General features: G+C 43.1%; 1 long non-coding RNA gene across 1 annotated transcript in view; it reads right to left on the bottom strand.

Moving 5' to 3' along the window:
• LOC137146279 (uncharacterized) overlaps positions 1-19,196 on the bottom strand; it is a 155,821-nt gene extending 136,625 nt beyond the window's left edge. Inside the window, exon 1 of the long non-coding RNA XR_010917898.1 lies at positions 19,125-19,196. This is a non-coding gene — a long non-coding RNA (uncharacterized lncRNA). The remainder of the gene's footprint in view (positions 1-19,124) is intronic.
• Positions 19,197-23,928: the final 4,732 nt, after the last annotated feature.

The following is a 23,928-nucleotide window of genomic DNA, read 5'->3' as shown; positions in this document are numbered from 1 at the left end:
CCTTGGTTCCTGAGGAACTCCTCTACTGCTCCTGCTCTTAGGAGCCTTTGCACCTCCTGCATAAGAAGTTGCTCGTGAGAGGTGTCCCTGAAGAGGGACGGGGAAAGGAGATGGGAGGAAAGGGGGTACAGAATAGGAGAGAATATCCCAGTTCTACCATGCACAACACCCATCTGTCTGAGGTGATCTGAGCCCATGCATGATAGAAATGGGATCGACAGTTCAGGAAACAAGGAGAAGGATCTAGTCTGGTGTGCTGGCCTCAGGCACATCCTCAAAATGCTTGCTTGGAGCTGGAGGACTGTCTTGCCGAGCCACGGCCTTGGTTGAACAAAGTGGAGGTATCCTGCACCTATTATTTCTGCCCTGCTTTCTAAAGTAGTCCTGCCTAGACTGCACAGGATAAAACTGCTGAGTAGGCTGTAGCTTAGAATGCTTCCTTTGGGTGGATGGCATTTGAAGCCCTAAGAATTTCAGAGTTGCCCTTGAATCCTTCAGGCTGTAGAATTTGGAGACTGTCTGCTCCAAAAACAACCCTGAACTTTCTAATGGCAAGTCTTGAATTGTTTGTTGTTGTTCCGAGGGAAGGCCCAACACCTACAGCCAAGAGTTCCTTCTGATGGCGATCACGTATGACATGGCTTGCATGGCCAAGTCCACCATGTCCAGGGTGACCTGCGATGATGTCCTTGCCACTGCTTTGCCCTCTTCCACAACCGCTCCGAATTCTGATCTGGAGTCAGCTGGGGGCAGCTCTTTGAACCTTGTTATGGTCTCCTGTGAATTAAAGTTATATCAGCTCAATATCGCTTGTTGGTTTGCAATGCAAAGCTGGAACGCCCCAGTAGAGTACTCCTTCCTACCGAAGAGGTCCAGCTTCTTTGAAGACTTGGGCATTGGGCCTTGCAGCCTCTGCCTCTCTTTCTCATTTATTGCTGCTACCACCAGTGACCCTGACTGAGGGTGGGTAAAGAGGAACTCATGTCCTTTGGAGGGTGCAATGTACTTTCTTTCTATCCCCTTAGCTGTGGGGGAGGGGATAGAGGCAGTGTTTTGTGGTATTCTGAATGGTTTTAATGAGGGGCAGTGCCACCCTTGAAGGTGCTAAGATAACCATGACAGGGTCCACTGACTCCTTCACTTCTTCCACTTGGAATCCTAGGTTCTGGGCCATTCTTCACAATAGATTCTGGGGATGTCCACTGGGGGTGGCATGGCCGAAGTCCCTGCTACCACCTCGTCGGGGGAGGAAGATAAGGACACTCTGGGTGGTACCAGGCCTTCCTGACCCTCCGGGTCATGGGTCTCACCCGTGCTAGGTTGACATGATTGGTGCCAGGGTCAGCCCCGGTGCTGGATCCTGCACAGTACTCCATGCCAGCCTCAACATCGTTTTCAATGTCTACCTGAGTGCCGGGCAGTGTTAAGCATTCCTCATGCAGCTGGGGATCCTGCTTATCAGAGGCAATCAAGTGGGAATGCCTAGAGTAAGACCCATGGGCCTGATGGTATGCTCAGAGGGTCCAAAAGGACCATTGCACAGGCATCTGCTATTGCGCTGGCCAAGGTCCCATGGGGGAGGAGGGTCCTGCCCCTTCTCCTCCCTGTAGTGGCGCCACTCCAGCTAGTGCCGACTATGCTTTGAGGTGTACAACTCCGCCTCTGAGTCTGAGGACAACGAGTGTGGGGACCATGATGGCGCAGAATGAGACAATGGTGGAGAGCGGTGCCGATGGGAAGGTATGTCCTAGCATCCTGAGCATAAGTTTGGAATACCTAGATTCCCTGGAATGAATGATTCAAACCACAGCAAGTTTGACATAGCCTTTCACCATTCTGATAAGTACTAAGCAGGCTACTGACAGACAAGATCTTTAAAAAAAAAAATCCCATGGAACCTTTTTTAAGAACAGGGTTTAGCCTTGTTATCCTTGGCCAAAATTACACTACTCATATTACAATGCATGCTGATTGGTAGCTACTGTTTTCTATCCCAGAAGTGGCTGTATTTCATTGCTGCTGTATGTATGACGTAGGCAAATTTGAAAATTTCGCCCTAAGTGATTTAAGTCAGTGGGACTTGTGCTTAGGTGCTGCTGAAAAATCTCCCCTGCAAGTGCTATATGCTGAATAGTACTGTGTAAAGTATAATGTTTATATGGCTTCAGGGTTGAGGAACGTTGGCAGAACAGTACTGGAGAAATATTCACGGCTGCTGTCCATACTGTACCAGTTCTAAAACTGAAATGGAATATTTCCATCTCCAAGGTTATCACTTTAGCATGTTTCACCAGCACAACATTCACTCAAATGAGTGTATACTCCTCTCTCTCTCTCTCTCTCTCCCCCTCTGTGTGTGTGTGTGTGAGAGAGAGAGAGAGAGAGAGAGATGTGGTTGGAGGGGAGGAGGAAGTAAAGCAGAAAACAAGACCAAAAAAATACTTTTTGTGGGAATTGTGCTGATTTTTGAGGTGTTCCCTCCTGACACTCTCATACAGATTTTGGAGGAAGATCTGCACAGACAGTACTAGAGCTACCTTGGCTTTGGCTCTCCCTAGTTATGAAGGCCTTGCTGAATGATCAGGAAAATCAAGGAGCTCAGGAGTCTCATTAAACATCAAGATGTAATGGGGGAAAAAAAATCACTAGTTTATTTCAGTAACACTTTTTTTTTTTTTAAATCATTTATAGTGTACAACTCCCTCCAAAATTAGCTTACACAGTGATATAAATTGGTTTTCTTTGTGGTCTAAAATTGACTTGCAGTTCACTACTTAGAAAATAGCTAGTGAAAAGCCCTGGCCTCAGAGCTTTTGGACTGTGGACTCCTTTCATCATGTAAACAAATGCTTCAGATTTAAAGCTTTCCCATAATTGTTATGCTAACCTTGGAGCGAAACCTCTCCATTTGCATTTGAAGGAGCTAAATATTAGGCAGGAAAGAAAGTGCTCTTTTTAAAAGCATGAGAAAATGTTCCTTCCTTTTGGTCCTTAACCATCTGGGCAGGCTCTGCTTCTCTCTCTCTCTCTGGCAAAGGCAGAAAAGAGGAAAGGGGCATGGATGGCGGTAATCTTGCTGAAAGAGAATTAAGAAATTCCTTCGAAACATGAATGAGACTTCCTATAGGGGAGGGAAAAATGTGTTCCAAGATGTAAGAGAGCAGGGGATGAAGGAGAGGGAGTGGAGATGCAAATAAAACATTGGGCCAATTGAGCAATAAAAGATGCATCTATGTTTTGTTGTATTTTTCTCTCAGGACATTCTAGAGTTCAAAGCCTGATTTCTTCATAGACTCCGCACTTTAACCCTGAAACTAATGGGAAGTTAAGATTTCTTCATTGACTGTTCTGAAGCTGAAGAGGTGTGTGTGTAGGAACACACACATGCATGAACAAGTGTGTGTGTGTGTGTGTGTGTGTGAACATAAGAGAAGGAGCATATATGCGCATCCACATGTTCCTAGGGGAAGGGGATGTTTATCTCTGAGTTATGGAAACATGAGGTTAAAGCCAGCTGAAAATTTTCAAAATTCTAATTTTTTTTTTTTAAACAAAATGAAAGAGGGAGAACTTTTTCACTTACATTTGCACAGATGTTCTCAACAACACAAATAGGGACAAATATCCAACCTCCCAAAATTCCCATTTTTCAACCAACTCTGCAAGAGGATCAGTTAATTTATGACAAGAGTCTATTGATTTCTCAAGTATACTCATCTAAAGACAAAGCTGTGTTTGGGGAAAGAAATATTTGAAATTATAGTTCTAAGAATGTAACTGGAGAAAAACAAAATTGACACCCTTCTTCAAATAATATGGTCTAAATTTCTCTGTGGAGAATTGGGTGCTATATTTTTGAGTTACTAAAGAAAGGCATCACAAACACACTTCTTTCACAGCCAAAATTATTACAAATAACTGACTGCACTGAGTTACAAGGAAGTAATTCCAATGAGTATTTCTAGCTCATCATAAATTAGATGAGCAGTTTATAATCTTACCAGAATCACAGGATACACACCAATTGCCCTTTTTATTTTTCATTAAATATAAAGGTTCAAGGATGATTTTATTAAAATTACTATCACCTTCTGAAGGAGAGGATTTTTGTAGAGTATTTTTATTTTCCTGTTTTACACGAGTTTTAAGAAGTTTTCCCTCATACTCCACTACTTGGCAATACAGTACAAAGCAAGAGATATTTGCCAGAAGGCCTCCGAGAAAGCTCCCTGAGGCTACTGAAAATCACCAGTAACTACAAATACTCCATTAACCCACCAGGAAATCCAGAGCATCAAACAGGTTGATTTGTTTTAATCATCATCTTTGGGCCTGGGCATACAGAGTGAAATTCAGCCCTGTGCAGGGAGCCAGGCCAAAGTCTACATACCACTTACATCCCACTTGAACTCTAATTTGAAGATTTAAGTGGGACATAAGTGATGCACAGAAATGGCCTTGCACTCTACACAGGGGAGAATGTTACCTACAGTGACAAAAAGGTATCTGGATCTTGCTTGACTGTGTTTATTTATTTATTTATTTATTGGTTTTGGGGGGAGATGAGGGGGTTGAGACGGGAACATAATTAGGGCTGTGGGAGTGGCCCAAGTACAAAGTTTAGCTATGTGGACTGGGACCTGAGTCAAATTCATTCCTTCTCATAAAAATCTCTTTTCCCAAACACAAATTAACAAAGCAAAAATGAAGGTTTCTGATCAGATTTAATTGACATAAGATTTTCCCAATTTATATGCAGAATATAGAGAATTACATGACCTGAGTCCTTTTTTGCTGGGAAACAATCCTTCCCACTGAACACATTATACTCCAGTATCAAGGTCTTTGCCTCATTGAAAATTGCATTTAACCCTTGATTTTCATGTGCACAGTACTTTGAAGGTAATATCATTTATAATTATCTATATAGATAGATAGATATAGATATCATATTATGTCTCAGATTATGTACACTTTAAGGTTATACAAATAAAAAGTACCAGATAGTGTCAACATTTCCACATTATTGGTGCTTTTATCATTTGCTTATCGCCTATGGGACGCTCAAAGAATTTTGGATATTACAGGATTGTAGAATGAACTCTCTTGATTTCATTCAAGCTTCAGGAAACTATCACCAAGGGGGGAAAAAACAGATCATACTACTTGGAAACTGTCACATGCTTTACTTGCAGCTGCCAGGATACAATTCAGACACAGCTGGACTTTAGAGTTCAAAGGATTTGAGAACTCAAGATATTACTGTAGCTGGCTCATTGGTCTCAGGGAATGAGCCTTACCTTGGGTATGAGAGGTCACCTTCCGTAGGGTTGATTCAAATCCCAGCAAAGACCTCCAAAAGAGTAAGTTTTCCAAAGAGATGAAGTTCATGACCTAATAGGCATTTTCCATTTGTAACTTTAAGGACTGAATACTGCATTTATATAGACGTTTCATGCTCTCTCTAGAGTGGATTTCATTTGGTTAATACAGGGTTAAACCACAAGCTATTGTTGTTAAGGAGAAGGGGTTAAGAACTCACTTCCTGTCATTTGTTCTCTAGTCTCTAGTTCTGACCTCACTGTATAATATAGTTTCTGCCAGCTCTATGGTGAGGGGCTGGAAATAAGCTGCCTGTTTGCTTATTAATAAAGCCTTTTATTTTATTTGATGCCTGTGTCTACTTTTTGACAAAAGGGAACTGATTTAGCTTCTGGACCAAATAAAGCTTACTGCTACTTCACTGGACATAATGGAATGAATCCATGGCTATGACAGAGCAACCATGGCCGCAAGCCAAACCGCAAGGACCATCAGTCCTAGAAACACAGGCCTCTACTGTAGCTCATGCAATAAAAGAGTGTCACTGCCATGTCATACAACCTTCTCTGTGACCACAGTGCTTCCCACCAGTTCCCTGTGGTACTGCTTGAGATGAAGACCACAGTCTCATCAATGCCATTGGTGTTGTTACTTCAGCAGTCACCTGCTCCATCCTCTGATTCCCTCAAGGCTTGAGATCAAGTTTTTCTCTAATGCACTAGCCAGTTGCTTACAAACAAAACAAATGCCCAGTTTGATTCATCTTAACCCAAAGACATTGTTATGGTAGCTTTACCAGCTGATCAGCACATTCGGAGGCAGTCAGCGGGAGTTACGCAAGCTACATAGAGTAGTTTGTGTAACTCCTGTTGACTTCGTAACGTCCGTTTTGCATGCCATTTCCACTAAGCTGCACTGATGAGATATACGTAGCCGTCAATGCAGTGCTATGCTTTTTTTGGAGGTGGTTTTATTAGATCGACTTCTGGATCTATTGAGTAGGTCTTCACTGCCACTCAGTTAAACTGGAAAAATAGATCTGACGGTGGCAAAGTTGCCACCGTCAGTGTAGACATATCCACAGAAACACCATGAAATAAAAGATAGTTAAAACACAAATATGCTTTGATGAACACTAGACTGAGACCCAACATACAGAATATTGCAAAAAGATGGATTTACAGCATGGCTGAAGCTTGTCTAATGTCTCTCACAACTCAAAGCTCTCTTTTTTCCTGTCAGCACTACGAGGAAAAGACGGTTACTTACCTTGTAACTGTTTTTCTTCGAGATGTGTTGCTCATGTCCATTCCACTGTAGGTATGTGCACACCTCCATGCAGTTACTGGAACAGTTTTCCCCTTAGCAGTACCCATAGGGTATCTTGGTTATAATCAAATTGGGAAACTACCTTAAGCAGGAAGGCCAGGTGCAGCCGCAACTGAGCTTTGTCTTTACAGAACACAATATAAAGAGGCTCCGAGGTCAGCACCCTAATCTCGGAGACCCTCCCTGCCAAGGTAATGGCCATCAGAAAGGCCACCTTCCATGACAGCAGCAGTAAAGAGCATATAGCCAGGGGTTCGAAGGGCGGCCCCGTGAGCTGCGAGAGGACCAGGTTGAAATCCCAGGGAGGCACCGGCTCACAAACCTACAGATAGAGCCTCTCCCCCCCCTTCAGGAACCTAATTGTCAAAGGTTGGGAGAAAACTGATCACCCCTCCAAAGGCTGGTGGAATGCGAATATAGCCACTAGGTGGACCTTCAGGGAGGCCACGGCTAGTCCCTGGAGTTTTAATTGCAACAAGTACTCCAGGACTGCTTGTATCGGCGAAAACCCTGGCAAAATCCCCTGGGACTCTGCCCAAGAGATAAATTACTTCCATTTCACCCGATACATGACCTGCATGGAAAGTTTCCTGCTACACAGCAAGATTTACTAGACTTGCGCCAAACAGGCTCGCTCATCTGTGCTCAGTCATGGAGCCTACACACCATGACGTGTAGGGAGTCCAGGCTGGGTGTAGCAAGCGACCATGATCCTGGGACAGGAGATCGTGCCATCTCGGAAGCTTCAGTGGGGGGGCGATCGATAGGTCCAGCAGCATGCTGAACCAGTGCTGGCACGGCCAGGGCGGTGCAATTAAGACAACGTCCGCCTTGTCTCTCTTGATTTTCAGCAGGACTTTGTGAAGGAGAGGAATGGGCGGAAACGTGTACATGAAGCTCCCTGACCACTGCAGATGGAAGGCATCGGAGAGCGACCTGGCCTCCAGACCGCGGAGGGAACAGAACTGCGGGCATTTCTTGTTCCATACTGAAGCAAACAGTTCCACCTGAGGAGGGCCCCACCATTATAAAATCATGGAGACCACACCTGGATGCAGCGACCAGTCGTGGCGGGGTAAGAACGACCTGCTGAGTAGATCCACCTCATTGTTCCTCACTCCCAGGAGGTGAGAGGCTATTATGTGAAAATTGTGCCTCACCGCCAGGTCCCACAGACAAATGGCTTCCATGCAGAGGGCTGAGGAATGGGCTCCCCCTGTCTGTTGATGTAATACATGGCTGCTGTATTGTCTGTCAGTCCTTGTACCACCTTGCCTGCAATAAAGTGGAGGAACACTCCACATGCTAGTCGAATAGCTTGTAACTCTCACGTTGATGTGCATGAGCCGCTCCTCCCTCAACCAGACCCCTCGTGTGCTGAGGTTGGCGCTGATATGGGCCTCCTACCCTAAGTCTGAGGCGTCCGATACCAGAGTGAACGAGGGGACTAGCTCCTCGAACGGCACACCCCTCAATACTGCCCGGGGTCCACCACCAGTCTAATGCTGCCAGGATCTATGGGGGACCCTGACCACTCAGTCCAGGGAATATCTGCTCGGGGCATAAACCAAGGCGAGCCACAACTGAAGTGGTCTGAGTCTTCGCCGAGCCAGCCTCACCACATAAGTGCAGGCTGCCACGCAGCCTAACAGCTGCAGACAGTGCCCGGTTGTTGTAGTCAGGCAGAGGTGCAGGCGAGCGATGATGGAGGAAATCACCTCGAAGCATGGCTGTGGCAGGAAAGCTCTGGCTTGGGAAGCATCCAGGTCAGCCCCGATGAACTCTATCCGCTGCACTGGAGTTAATGCGGACCTCTGCTTGTTTATTAGCAGGCCCAACCAGCAGCAGGTGGCGCATGTCAGATTTACACTGTTCCGGACCTGGGCTCTTGACCTGCCTCTGATTAGGTAATCATCCAGGCAGGGGAAAATTTGGATCCCCTTGTGCCTCAAGTGCGCCACCACTACCCCCATACATTTTGTAAACACCCTTGGGGCTGAGGAAAAGCCAAAGGACAACACTGCGAACTGATAGTGGGAGCCAGCCACCATGAAACAGAGGAAACGCCTGGGGCTGGGGAAAATAGAAATGTGGAAGCATGTATCCTTTGGGTCGAGGACGGTATACCAATCTCCTGGATCCAGTGAGGGAATGATGGAGGCAAGGGAGACCATGTGAAATTTCAGTCTCTTGAGATATTTACTAGACCTGCGTTGTCTCAACATAGGCCTTAGACCCCCTTTCACTTTGGGGATAAGGAAGTACCTCAAGTAAAAACCTTTTCCCCTCATGCCCAGTGGAACCCCTTCTACGGCCCCCAGGCTGAGAAGGGTCTCTACCTCTTGCATGAGGAGTTGCTTGTGAGAGGGGTCCCTGAAGAGGGACGGGGAGCGAGGGCTGTTGAGAGGGATAGAAGCAAACTGGAGGGCATAGCCTGCCGAAACTATGCCAAGGACCCAGCGGTCCGAAATGACTTTGGCCCATTTGGACAGGAAGGGAGATAGGCAGTTCAAGAAGGGATGGGAGGGATCTAGGGAACAGGCTGGAACGCCACCCTCGGGTGCACCTTCAAAATTACCATCCTTGAGTACCAGATCACCTAGATGACCCTTGCTGGGGGACTGAGGAGGACCCTGGCGTTGGTCGATGTTTCCTAGACTCTCTCTTTCTGTCCCTTTGTCTGTAGGGTGTGAACTTCTGTGGCTGGTATCTCTGCTGTTGCTGGCCCTGAGGACGGAACTGGAACCTAGAGGCCTAGGGCATATAAAGACCCAAAGAGCAGAGCGTGGCACTTGAGTCTTTCAGACCATGAAACTTTGCATCCGTCTGGTCCGAAAACAAGGCCGACCCGTCAAAGAGGAGGTCCTGGATGGACTGTTGGACCTCCTGGGACAGACTCGGGGATTGCAGCCACGAGCATCTAAGCATGCAGATGGCGGAGGCCATGGCTCTGCCCGCCAAGTCTGCTGTGTCCAAATACACCTGCAGTGCTGCTCTAGCCTCCATAATACCATCCTGGAGGCCTAGTCCTGGGGCAAAGCATCCGTAAAGCGCTTTAGAGAGTCCCAGAAATTGAAATTGTACCTGCCCAGGAGAGCCTGCAGATTGGTAATTTGAAACTGTAGGCTTACCCTTGAATAAACCTTTCTCCCAAACGGGTCCAATTTCTTGTTGTCTTTATTTTTGAATGTGAAACCGGGCTGTCACTCTCTATCCTGCTATTCCACACAGGCCACATATCAGGCAAAATGGAAGCGATTTACCTTTTGGGCAGAGTCCCAGGGAATTTCAACTGGTTTGTCGCTGATACAGGTGATCCTGGAGTACTTGTTGCAATTAAAACTCCAGGGACTAGCTGTGGTTTACCTGAAGGTCCACCTAGTGGCTATAACGATGTTCCACCAGCCTTTGGAGGGGTGATCAGTTTTCTCCCACCTTATGACAATTAGGTTCCTGAAAGGGGTGCAAAGGCTCTATTCACAGGTCCATGACCCGGTGCCTCCCTGGGATCTCACCCTGGTCCTCTCGCGGCTCATATGGCCCCCCTCCTAGCCCATTGCTACATGCCTTTTACTGCTGCTATCATGAAAGGTGGCCTTCCTGGTGGCCATTTCTTCGGCAAGGAGGGTCTCCAAGATTAGGGCGCTGACCTCAGAGCCTCCTTATACTGTGTTCTATAAAGACAAAGTTCAGTTGCGACCATACCTAGCCTTCCTGCCTAAGGTGGTTTCCCAATTTCATTATAACCACGATATTTTTCTCCCTGTGTTTTTTTTCTCAAAACGCATAGTTCGAAGGAGGCACATGCTAGATGTTACACGGGTGTTAGCTTTCTACATCGAGCGCACAAGACCATTCCGGAGATCTACACAACTCTTCGTCGTGGTAGCTGATCGGATGAAAGACTTACCTGTTTGCACCCAGCACATCTCATCATAGATAACTTCCTGCATCAAGTTCTGTTATGAGCAGGCGAAGGTGTCACTTCCAGGGATAATTATAGCCCACTTAACTACAGTTCGAACTTCATCCACAGCCTTCCTAGCGAGAGTGCCTGTGCAAGAAATCTGCAGGGCTGCCACCTCGTCATTACACCATCGTCCAGCAGGCACAGGATGACACGGGCTTCGGCAGAGTGATGCTGCAGACAGCTCATCCATAACTCTGGCCCACCTCCAAGATATTGCTTGTGAATCACCTATAATACAATGGACATGAGCAAGCACTCAAAGAAAAAAAGACAATTACTTACCTGTAGCTGTTGTTCTTTGAGATATGTTGCTCATGTCCATTCCATGACACACCCCCCATTCCCACTGCCGGAGTTGGCGGCAAGAAAGAACTGAAGGGGCGTAGGGCTGGCAGCGCCTCATATACTGCGGCATGTGCACAGGGCTCCAGGGGACACCGGAGCCGGCCCTATGGGTACTGCTAAAGGGAAAAAAGTTCCAGTAACCGTGCATGGAGGCGTGCACATACCTACAATGGAATGGAATACCATTAAAAATCTAGCCCTAAAGCTCTAAGGAGTCAATGATACTTAGTTCCCCAGTCACTTAGGCATTTTTAAAAATTTTACCCTATATGTTTAAGCAGCATTTATACAGACCACTTAATGTAGACAGACAAATTGCGTATCACATAGGCTGGATACTTTTCATCATAAGAATCTCCATTAGTTGTCAGGAGTAGCTTAGCCACTAGCAGGAGAACGTCATAAGCAAAGTTTGATTCCATCCAGCAATAGTGTACACACACAATCTTTCTCTCTCTCCCACCGCCCCAGTACTGAATAGGATAAACTCAAATACATCTTTAGAAAGAGATATTACTTTAACAGAATAACCATTATCTACTCTACCACAGATGGCAGCAAAATTACCCCATGGCAGGACATTTATCAACATTTCAGTAGCATTTCAATATACAAGAGAAGCCACAAATTATGTCTGCATTATTGTACCTGTTGATAGGCTCATATCATGTGGTATTACATAACCTGGTTTGATTTACCACATGCATCATGTGGATCCAAAAGGAAAATATTCATTTCTTTACTTTGAAGAGGGAGGCACAGTATGTGCACAAGCAACATAACAGCTGCCATTAGGGTGTATTTACCATTATAAAATCCTTCAGAGAAAAGACAGCATGGTCCAGGGGACAGAATGCTGCACTGGATGTCAGGAAACATAAGTTCTATTCTTGATTCTGCTACTGCCCAGTTTGTCGTTGAGCAAGTCACTTTGTCTCGGTTTCCCCTTTCACACCTTGTTTTTTTTTTTAGCCTGTAAGCTCTTTGGCACAGGGACTGTTTCTCATTGGGTGTATGTACACACTCAGCATAATAGGATTCTGAGAAAGGATGATGGTGCAGTGATTAGGGAACTAGTCTGAGACTCCAGAGATCTGACTTCATTCTCTGTCTGTCACAGACTTCATGTGTGACTGTACACGTCTCTTAGGGAACTGAGGCACAGAGAGGCTATTTGCAAAATGGGGATAATAGAACTTTCCCACCTCACAGGGGTGAGAGAATAAAATGCATTACAAAATTGCAAGGTGATCAGATACTATGGAAATGGAGATAAAGTACCTAAAATAGATTGATTGATTGATCTTGCTTGAGGCCTCTAGATGTAAATTTAATACGAGTAAAATCCTGGCCCCATTTACTTCATATTTCACCCATTATCTTAAACTCCAGCCATTTGGCAGCCCTCAAATCAGACTGTTATAGTCAGTGTCATTAGCTATGCAATAGGTATGATAAAATGCACAAGCAGAGATCACATAAAGTAGCCATCTCTTTGGTTCAGTCAAAAAACCTGGCAAGTGGGAAGACACAATTAACTTTATTCTGTCCCCAGAGGTATTTTGGTTTATAATTTATTGAGTAGAAATACACAGACACACACACAAAATATATCAGTCTCTGTCCTATTATTTTCAAAAGGAGGTCTAGTTCCTGTTTCCTCTGGATTTTCTGCATGAAGCATTAGTAAAGTTTGGGACAATATATGTTTTACAGGACAGGTGCTGTCTCCTACGTTTCCCTCCCCTCTCTATCCACATTGCTTATTTATTCACAAATGTAGATGTACACCGCACAAAGCAAAACCTTTTTGTGTATATATCATTGCATTAGCCATATTTATGAAGCTATAAGCAAATTACAGTTTGCATCATAGCTGTGAAGACAAATAGTAATGCAATCAGGTACCTTTCCAACCAGATGGAGATTTGCTAATGCAATAGGAAGTTGGTTATTAAATCCAATGAACTTCTGGTGTCAGGAAATGCAAACAGCCAGCACCACCAGGTGAAGGGAAAATGATAAATTCAACACCAACTTCCTCTAAGGAAATATTTCTTATGTTTGGGAAAATATCAGTCTGTATCTGTTTCAGACCAGCTCCACCTGTTTTTTTTTTTTAAATCATCTGTGTTTCTTAGTTTAAAAAAAGCACTATTGTTTGCTTTGTTTTTTCTTTTTACATTGTGTAAATTTCATGCAGAACAGGAATGCTCCACACTGAGAGGCACAGAAAATATCAGCTTTAAACTGTCATGTCTAAAGTATTGAGAACTTCCTTAGCAAAACCTGCACATAAATAAAACAAACACCTTTAAAACAAGTGACAGCTCTTGTCTTTCATGCACACATACCAGGAAGCCAAAGGAAGATCATGGAGCAACAAAATATCCACTGACATGCTGCCAATATTTTAAAAAGGGACTCCCAGGATAACAATAAGAAAAAATTGCCTTTAGCCTAGCACTAACCCCTATGTATTAGGGATAAATGAGTTCCAAAGACGAGGGGTGAGAGAGAGTGAGCACAATGTACTCATTTGTATTTCCACTGAAACAAAACTTTCTCATAATCAAACCAAGGAGAGAAGCAGCACCTTTGAGCAAGCAAACATATCAACTGCTCTGTTGGTTACTAAAGCCTTGAATAGAGACAATACAGTGATCATTGATTGAATGGCACAGGTTGAACACAGCTTCACAAAGTGCTTGGGGGAGGAGGGAGGGTTTAGAAACCTTAGGCGTATTTATGGCTTTTCTCCCTAGAGAAATTACACCAAATGGCAGTTCATTTTCAAACAAACAATCTGTTGCATTTTATAAGAAGAAAAGTTTGCTCTTCAGAAATATTTTATGAGTCCCAGGTGAATTGTCTCTAGCAGGGATGACTAGGCAGTTTAAAGAGAGGAGATGATCATCGTTGGAAGCAGGGAAATCATTTCAATGTGTTATTCAATTTGGAGGTAAAGTTTTGACAAGGCTTTCCCCAAGTGCCCCCTCTAGCACATCACTGAAAACAACAAGCCATTACTGCATGAATATTATTTTTTAAAATAGTGAAACAAATCAGCCAAGTCCTATTCAGTACAACTACTACTGTTTCCATTCTGTTTTTTCTCTTTTATTTATGTCCTTAGCTAAGAACATAGGACTGTACAATCTGTATTATATGCTTTATTAAATGTTACACAGTTGATAAGTATTTAGAGTGAAATCCTAGCTCCATTTAAATCAATAGCCAGATCTTTACTGAAGTCAATGGAACAGGATTTCACCCTTGAAAACTGGCCTCTGATATAGTGTAGTGGCATGAAATGATACATTTCAAAATATATTTCTAGATGCAATGTGACAGAAGTTAGAGACGTGTATTCTCCACCTCAGAAAATCAGGATATTAGGCTTTATTTTCTTTGTGCACCAGTTAACTCTCTGTAAAATTGTTCCAACACATACCATATAGAGGCACTAAGAGGGTTAACTAATTCATGTTTGGAAAGTCTGGAGATGCCTGGATGAAAGCTACTATATATGCACAAAGTCACATGGAGGTGAAAATGCACCAACATTTTCCTAATGGCAGCATTGCAATTTTCTAGTCTGTTCTGTCTTGAATATTGTTTGGAAAAGTATTGGAGATGGTAAATCTTCACGTTTGAATTTTCTAAAGATACATTTGGGTGTAAATGTTATGTAATTGTTAAGCTACTTCCTTTTTAACAAACAAAATCACTTTCCCCAGATCACTTTTCAGACTGGGACCCTTTCCGTTATAAATCATGGCACACAGACACCTCAGAATTCATGTTATTCATCAACTAGACTAGTGTCACAAGCAACAGCACAGAAATTTTTAAAAATTGACAAGACCTGTTAACCTCATTGACTGACATTAGAGCTGCTGGGAGTATACATGGTACAACAGAGGGCTTTCAGGTTGAAAGTTTACATGCCAGGAGTTTACAGAAAAGATGACAGAAGATTTTCTAGACTCCTGCTCACAGTTCACTGATGATGATACAACAGGTGGCTGGCATATTAGTAACCCAAGAGATTAAACACATAATTGTATTTATGGAGAGGCAAGGACAGTAAACAGAGACCAGTTAAGGCATAAGCATCATGTTTAGGGCTACAGCTCCAGGAGTCAGGTGATTACAGCAGAATCTCAGCTTTCATTAAAGAGAGTTTCTGCCATCATGATTGCAAAGGAAACATGACCCAAGTGTAGACCCAAAACGCAGAGATGTCAGCCTGGATCCACAGACAGCCTTAAACCTCAGCACTGAAAGGCGGGAGCTGGTCATGCATCTGTATGTGTTTACTCCAAGGTTCACTGCTCTTTGAGGCCCTGCCATCACAGGCTGTGCTAGCGTACAGGACCCACCTATTCAGATATGCCACAGCTGCTGAGCTAAGGATTGCTGTTGCTGCTACTGCCCCTGCCTTTCCAAGGCTTTCCACATTGCTCTTGAAAAAGGGGTCCTAAGCTGCTGCTTCCCAGACATAGGTCCCTGGATGGACTATTTCATCCCTGCTTGGAAGACAGATTAGGACAGTGAGTTTTAAACTTTTTCAGCTGAGCCCCCCTTGGAGTTATAATTTTTGGTGGCAGTCCCCCAACCTAGACAAAAATAGACACATGCAAAAAAGTATGCATAATAACCTACTCATAACCTAGCCGAGACCTTAACACAACTTTAATTAACTTACCTATACCTGCACGTTTCAAATAAACGGATCTTGACCAATGGCACTGCCACGACTTCCTCAGCAGCCAGCTGCTGCTACCTTACAGCCAGGCTGCATTGCTAGGGCAAGGTCAATACCTGCCCCTCTGCCCCTCCCCCCTCGGGTTTTCAGGCTGGAGGAAGGCATCTATGACTTTCTCTGGGGGTGGAGCCAGCACTGGATGCAAAGGCTGCCGGGAGCAGAAATCAGCACAACCACGGCAGATGTTGACACTGACCCACAGGCTGGGTGGCCCGCTGAGGTGAGTCAGGGGTGGAGATGGAACTCCCGCCCTGCCCTCATGAGGGCTGGCCCAGGCCCCACCGCAGTGGGCTAGCACGAGCTGCCTGGGGTTGCCACTCCTGCCCCCTCCCCAAATGTTCCTCCGTATACTCCACAGTTTGAAACCCTCTGGGTTAGGAACCCAAGAAGACCCACATCAAGATCTCCAACTGAGCGAAGCAGGCTCAGCTTGCTCCAGCCCCTACAGGTACAGCTCTGACCCTATGTATCAAAGACCAGCATGTTCTACATCAAGGCAGAGTTGATGCAATTGCAAATGGGAAAGGAAGAGATCCACATAGTTATGAAGAAAACAGGAAATTCTCCATGGGATTGCGACTGGAGAGGTGATACACAAGCATACCTCTTTACTAACATCTGGCCCACACTATGAAAAATAAATAAATGCATGTTTTATTTAGCAACATTTTTATTAAACTACAGCAAAAAGAGTAATGTTAGTGTAGTGACAGAAAAGTGCCATTTGTTTTGTTTTAGAGCTACAGTACAGTATGGCTATGATGTTACTCTATTATAATAGTGACACTAAGTAAAAGCCACATAGTGCAAAGAGCCTTTTTCCTCCTGCACAAAAATGCAGGAGGCAGCTTCAGGTCTGTAGCTCTGCCAGCCTCTTTAACAGCCCCAGAGGAGATGTGTCTGAGAGGAGAAGAGCCATGACACATAGCATAGCCAAGTTACCCTGTACTGTGAAGAGCACACCTTTTCAAGAGGGGCGACAAGTTCTGCTTCCCACCATGTTGTCCCCCAGCATCGATGCACCTTTTAAAGGAGCAAGTCCTAATTTTCAAAAAGTTGCATGCTTTCATTGCATACCCCTGAATCAAGTACATAATTGCCCCAATACCCACAAATTAGCAAGGTTGCTCACAAAATGTGCGCGCATGCATGTTTATAGTCTCCACCCATGCAGGAGCAGTGGTCAAAGGGTGGCTGCATTGCCCCTTTATGCCATAATGCTTCCAAGAACCACTGTATTGTACTTCCTTCCCCTCCTTAACATAACCATACCTTATGGGAGGCATAATTTTACTTTTTTCTTTTTTTTTTTTCTTTTTTTTTTTTTTAATTCTCACTGCATTTGACTGTATGATTGTTATATTTTGGTATAACAGATGTGGTTTAACTATATAGTTGAGAAATACAGTTTTACATTTATTCTTAAATATACCCATAAAATAGTCTAAATACTATATTTTTTGACATACAATAAAATGATTCAGAGAAGAGAGTCCCTAGTTACCACCATTAAAAGACATACCGGGGTTGAATTGCAAGAAGACTGGTGAAAGTACATTGTCTCTAATGAAGGGCTCTTTGCTTACAATTACAAAAGCAGTAATAGATGAAATGATAAACAAACCAGGAGCCAGTCTCTCATAGGTTAAGCTTTTCCCATTTTTGATTATTAAAAGATGTAATTATCTAATAATAAAGAGTTGCTGCTAATTACTATAATACTGAAGAGATTTATTTCATCTTGTACCGCTTGAAAATTTGACATCATTCTTGGCTCCAGTATCATCCCCCCCCCAATTATAATCTGCTGGAAGAGTAAAAACAACAAGAGCCATTAAATGTGTCACAACACAGAGAGTGAAGGGAAGAAGTGCTAGAAGTGGAGGATTTTCAAAGAAAGCAGAGGAAATCGTCCAGCACAATGAGTGTAGAATATATTTTTTCTTCTCTCCCCCCTCCCCATTTTACAGCCTAAGAGCTGGCGCAAAAAGGGTGTGTTCTTTCAGGTTTATAGCCTTGACTAATGGAATTGCTCTAAATAACATTTTGATCTTGTAAGGTCACACAGAGTGCTATACCTTTCCTTTAATGGTTCAGGTCTGGACCAAGCATTTCCCAGAATTGAGATGGTAATGAAGTCATTAGTTTCTTCCTACTTGAAGCTCTGGTTAGAAAGGGGAATTCTATGGGCAAAGTCTGAGTGGGCTTTTTTCATAAAGCTCATATCCAGCTGAGCTGTAACACCTGTTACATTTTCCCAGGAGCTTGAGCTACTGAGCATTCCCAATCTATTTGCTCTTCTTCTTCTTCCACACCACATTGACAAAAGCTGGAGAACGGTTTCTAAGGCAGTGCTAATTGAAAATCTCTGACTGGTGCAAATGTTTACTCCAGTCCCGAATAAGACACTGATTATTATTTTCTCATTGTCTTTCCTAATGCAAGAAATTAAAAACTAAATTTAATTGATACACATTTGAACCTCTCCCCCCACACCAATAAACTGCATTTTTATCCACAGTCTAAAGGGGGAAGGCCCAGGAGAATCTGTTTGAAAATAATTCTTATGTAACACTTTTTGATATTAGAAATATAGGTCACTGTTCAGATCAGAGGCACAGAACCAAGCAAGCAATAATTAACACGTATAGAGTTAACAAGAATATATTTTTCTGACAGGAACACATTCATCTGCAAAGAGGAAATTAAAGAAAATAAAGTTTTCTAGGAAAACCTAAAAAAGAGAAGTGTTCATTACTAGAATTAAGGTCTGTGGAAACTGGTTAGAGAACAGAAGCAAATTTGGAAAATTTAGTTCTAGATCTGCCACTGGTTTTCTTTAATAGATATAAATGCAGCATAAACACACACATTTTAAAACGACTCCCCTTGTCACAAAATTACCCTAGACTATCACTCTCACAAGCACATGTAAATACTGCAATAACCATAAATTCATACAAATACCACAGTAACACATAGGCAACAACTGGCACACATCGTGCTATATCATCACAGGTCTGCCTCTTGCCAGGTCTCCCAAAGTGAGTTGATGTGAAAGCTATGTTTTATATAGAAGAACCCCCAATGTGGTTTGCTCTTAAAGAGCTTATACACATAACCAGCAGCTAAATTGACAGGGACCTGACTAAGAGAGAGTCTGCAGCTGAGATCAGTAGAAGATCTCAAGCTGGAGTTCCATCAGTTCAAGAAAAAGGAAACTGCTGGTAGGTTTCTCTCAGTGGGGGCTCCTTGACCTTGGAACTTTCTTCTTCCATTAGGCCAACATAGCCCAGTCTTATTGACCTTCAGCGCATGCAGCAAAACTTAACTTTTCATTGAGGTTTTATGGGTGAGGGTCTTGCTGAGGAGAGGGTATTTGTTTACCTTTTTCCCTGAAGGGTTAGCTGGCTAATGCTGTCGCTGTATATGGGCTTCATATCTGAATCAAAAGGTGATTTTTAAAGTTACTGAGTCAGTCATACTCGTATTGCCTTAAATACAACAGGTAATTCACAAAGCACCTAGAGTCAAAGCCAGAATCTCTACCACCTTGCACATTGGGCCATCATTTACACCTGTGCAAAGCAGCTGTAAAGTGCTGCCAAATCAGAATTTTGCACAGGTGTGAATGCCTAATCAAGGTACAAAACAGCTGAGAATCAGGCAGTTGGAATGAAATTGATGTCCTTGCACAACTCAGAAGCCTGTAGGGAGCCTACAGATAAGAGGTTAACTGGATAATGTATCCTACTGCAAAGAACAATCCTGTATTTGCAGGAAAATGGACTGGACAAACAGTAATTTTCCATGTCTAATTTTTATAATTCTACCGTGTTTATGGCTATATATAAAAAATTCAGGGCTAAACTGTCTGTTCTAGAGATATACAAAACATTCATTGCTACAGTCTAAATTAAGAAAAACTTACACATACATATCAAGTTAGCTTGGTGTTATTTATACTTATTTGAGCCTGTAATCTTTTACTGGAACATTTTGCTCTACTGGACAGATGCAAATCGTTAGAGACAGAGTTTAAATCACACAGTAGTTATCCTTGATCCCTGATTGGCCAAGTCTACCCCATGTGATTGAGGAAGGACAGTCATGCCAGTTGCAGGCAAGTATTCACTGAAAGAGGTTGACTTTAGCTGATCCATAAAAATCCAGCTTCCAAAATAAAACTATGTAGTGAATATTTTAATAAGCCTTCATCCACAAAATCATTGGACCAAATTCTTCCCTCAGTTACATCCAGGGCCCAAGCATAATTTTTTCGGGTCCAGTACCAACTTGTAACACAGACCCCCTTCCATACACATACCACAATCTCTCATCCCATACACACAATCTCAAAAAAATTTTCCTCATGGTAATGAGGATTGCAGCCTGGCCTGCACCACCCAGGGCCGCTGGGCCCTGGTAAAGTGTACCCTTTTTCCTCCCTATGTGGGGGCCCTGGTTACATCCATGTGCAACCCATGGCAGAAGTTGGCTCAGTGCCCTGTGCAGTTAAGAAGGAAAACAATGTAGGAATTGAGACAGGATAATTTGCTTTTTTGTTTCCACAGTTCCCTCTGCTCCACCATTCTTGCAAGCCTTGTTCCCTCCCTGCCCCCCTCCGTCCCCCCCCCAATTGTCTACTCCTCCAATAACCGTCTTCAAGCTTTCTTCCACATGCCCCTTTAGCATGGAATACCCTCTCTGAACTCAGACATAAAGCTGGTCACTACCCTCTCCTGTTTTAAATCCTCCAAAAGACCCAACTCTACTAGGAAGGCTACCAGTAACTAGTCAACAGTGGTTCAGAAGAGGGCCAGTTGGGGATGGTTGACAAGTATTTGTTTAAGTAGCAATTGCATGTTTTATTCCTCTCCTTCCCCTTTGTCCATCACTTTTCCCTTTCCGTCTCTAAGCTTTTGCAGAAGGGAAGGTGTCTAACCATGAGTTTAACTCTGACGTTGGCATCAGCCCCAAGTAAGACCGAGTGCACAGCTGTGCTGCCCCAAGAGAAGACCAGGAACCAGATTTTGAACCAGAAACTCAGATCCCTTGTTTCCCAACCTTGCTCTAGAATAGGGTAACTAGGTAGCAAGTGAGAAAAATCAGGACAGGGGCGAGGGGTAATGGGCGCTTATATAAGAAAAAGCCCCAAATATTGGGCTATAAAATCAGGACATCTGGTCACTCTACTCTAGAATGGGACAGAGAAATAGGTCTGGAACAGATTACAACTGGCACAGATTGTTTCCTCTTCTGTGCTAGCTCAGCTGTGCTGGTTGGCACATTGTGGAAGATGGAGACAAGCCTCCACCCACTTGTTGCCCATCTGTATTAGAAGGTAAGTAGCAATCCCATATAGGCTGCTCTCCCTCCCACTCTCCTACCCCCAACATACATTGCCAGCCCCTGCATAGGCACATCCAGCAGGTCACAATCTGGCCCTAGGTTTGAACAACATCTAGCACTAATCACAATACAGAATAATAATAATGATCTTCAAATTGAAAGTAGCATCATCATTGTATTTTGCCAGTCTCCTCACTGAGACACCCAAGAGGCCTAAAAATCTTTCATAACCCACTCTGGCTGGAATGAGTATGATTTCACTGAACTTGCCCCAAAATATAAGAAGAAAGGGGTCAACAGCAATAGCACAGGTGACCTCTCATCCCAACCCCAACCTGCTATAGAAATGTGTAAAGAGCACAAATGTCAGTGGCTTCTCCTAGTGAAGGTTTATAAAAATGTTTCCATTCTAATCTCATGTTTTCATTTACTTATAGCTTTCTGAAACCTTCACCATTCAGGATGGAATTTTTTATTTGTTCATTTATTTATTCTTAGATTTCATGTCTGGCCAAGGTTTTTAGCAAAAATGGTTCAACAGTGAAAGGAAAATGGTTTTCCCCATTATAAAAAAAATTCTTTCAACTTTTTTTTTTTAAAACAGACTGCAGCTTTCGCCACCTGCTCTTAAAAACACAGTACAGACAGTTTATAAACTCCAAACACATCCACTCCCTAGGATTTAGCTTTCTTAGAAAAACAAAACAAAAAACAGTCTTCTGCCCAAGTTTAGCTGCTCCTGGAATCTTCCCTCAGAACTGCTCAGCCCACATTGAGCTTCTCTCCCTTTAAAGAATTACTTTCTCTCCTCCTATTATATCTAATTGAGTTACCTTGTGAGTCACCATAAACTACCTAACCCTCTCCCAGCAGGATCAACGTCTGCTAACTGGGCGGTGTATTTCAGACAAGGCAAGAATTCCTACTAGCATGTTACACAGCTTCACAGTCAAAACACGATACTGAACAATCAAAGTATTAATTTTTTTTAAAAAGTCAGACTCCCCAAAAAATCATCATATTGGACAAAAAAAAATTAGGAGATTTTGTTAAATAAATTGTATGTTACTATAAAAGCCTTCTGGTAAATGCTTTAGGATTCACATTTTCAAGCATTTCTCCATAACCTTGACAGGTTAGAATCTTATTTTTTTAAAATGAAAGCTGAGATTCTCATATAATCATCTGACTCCAAGTGTTGAGGATTTAAGAAAACCACCAGTTGCTGTGGGACTTGTGATAAGAATCATGAGCACTGACTGAAATGGCTGGAGACTGAAAACTGAAACGCGATGTGGGAATACCTCTGTGTGGTCCAGACAAAACTGGATTTGATTTGACCAAGTTAGGAGCCTTTGAAAATCAGACATTAAGAATATGCAACCCATTTTCACAGGTCATGAAGTGTGCAGCTAAGGAAGAATAAAGGGATGTGAAAGTGTTAGGTAGTGAGGCTGCCCACACTTTAAGCTGTGAAGTGCCTCAGGAGGTGCGTGGTTGGTGAAGACACAAAGGCCCAAACTTTCACATAGGCTGCTAATTTTAGGTGCTTCAGCTTCTGATAGCCAAGGCTTAATTTTTCAGAGGTACTAAGTACTTGCAGCTCCTGCTCACTTCAGTTGGAATTGTGGTGCTCAGCACCTTAACATCAGGACCAGGACTGTAAGATTGGGCACTCAGAAGTTGAGCCCTCCCAAACTAATGGCCGCCTCTGAAAATTTTGGCCAAGAGCCTGGTTTGCAGACAACTGAAGTCAGTGGCACCTGTGAGTAATCAGCACCTCTGAAAATTAAGCCCTACATGTCTCAACTGAGTACATGAAAACAGAAGCACCCAAAATTAGTGGACACTTTTAAAATATGGCACAAAGGGAATTAGGCACCTATCCTGCTTAGATGTTTTTGAAAGTCCCACTAGCTGCCTAGTCTACATCTTTAGGCATCTACATTTGGTTCACAGTGAATTGCACAGTTACTGCTGAAAAATCACAGGAAATGGGGCCTCTGCTCATGATTTTCCGAGAAGTACAGGACAGAGCTCCCGCCTGCAGACATCTTAAGGCTAATTGAATAGACTGGTGGTAATCTAACCATAGAGTTCCTCTTTATGGTATTTATACAGACCAGGAGATTTCTGAAGTCCTGGAAGGTGAAACTCCTTTTTATGTTTTCTTCTTTATTCCGACCTTTATTCTTTTCTTTTAAAGAGACTTCCCATACAAAATAATTATGTTATTTCCTAAGAGACTGTTAAGGTGATATTCAAAATTCAGGAAATTCTAAAATTAATGTTGTACACATGATATTAATTCCTCTGTCAGAATGTAAATGTATAAGGGGCAGATTTAATTGACATAGTATCACATAATATTTCTCAAATAAATATTTACTTTTATTCAAATTCCTCTAGTGAACTCACTTCTGCTGCATTGGCTAGGAAAAATGCGTTAAAAATAAAAAGCTCAAACTTAAGTTATCAGAAAGAAGAGAACAAATTGAAGAGTGTGTACAGGACAGCAACAACAATTGGGTTAGGAAAAAAATCACCTATGAAGAAAGGCTGAAAGAACTGAGCATGTTTAATCTGGAGAACAGAAGGCTGAGGAGGGCCCATGATGAAATTCTCAAATATTAAAAGGTTGTTATAATGAGGATGGTTATCCATTGTTCTCCCTGTCCACTCAGAGTAGGATAAGAAGTAAATCAGCTTAGTTTGCAGCAAGGCAGATTCAAGTTAGATATGAGAAAAAGCTTTCTAATGGTAAAGGATAGTTAAGCACTGGAATAGGTTACCAAGGGAGGTGCTAGAATTCCAGTCATTGGAGGTTTTTAAGAACGGG

This window comes from Emydura macquarii, unplaced genomic scaffold (assembly GCF_026122565.2).
Source record: "Emydura macquarii macquarii isolate MOO-44397 ecotype Brisbane River unplaced genomic scaffold, CSIRO-AGI_Emac_v2 contig_431, whole genome shotgun sequence".
Classification (NCBI taxonomy): Eukaryota; Metazoa; Chordata; order Testudines; family Chelidae; genus Emydura; species Emydura macquarii.
The sequence above is the reverse complement of the archived record's forward strand: the minus strand, read 5'-3'. Positions and strand labels throughout refer to the sequence as shown.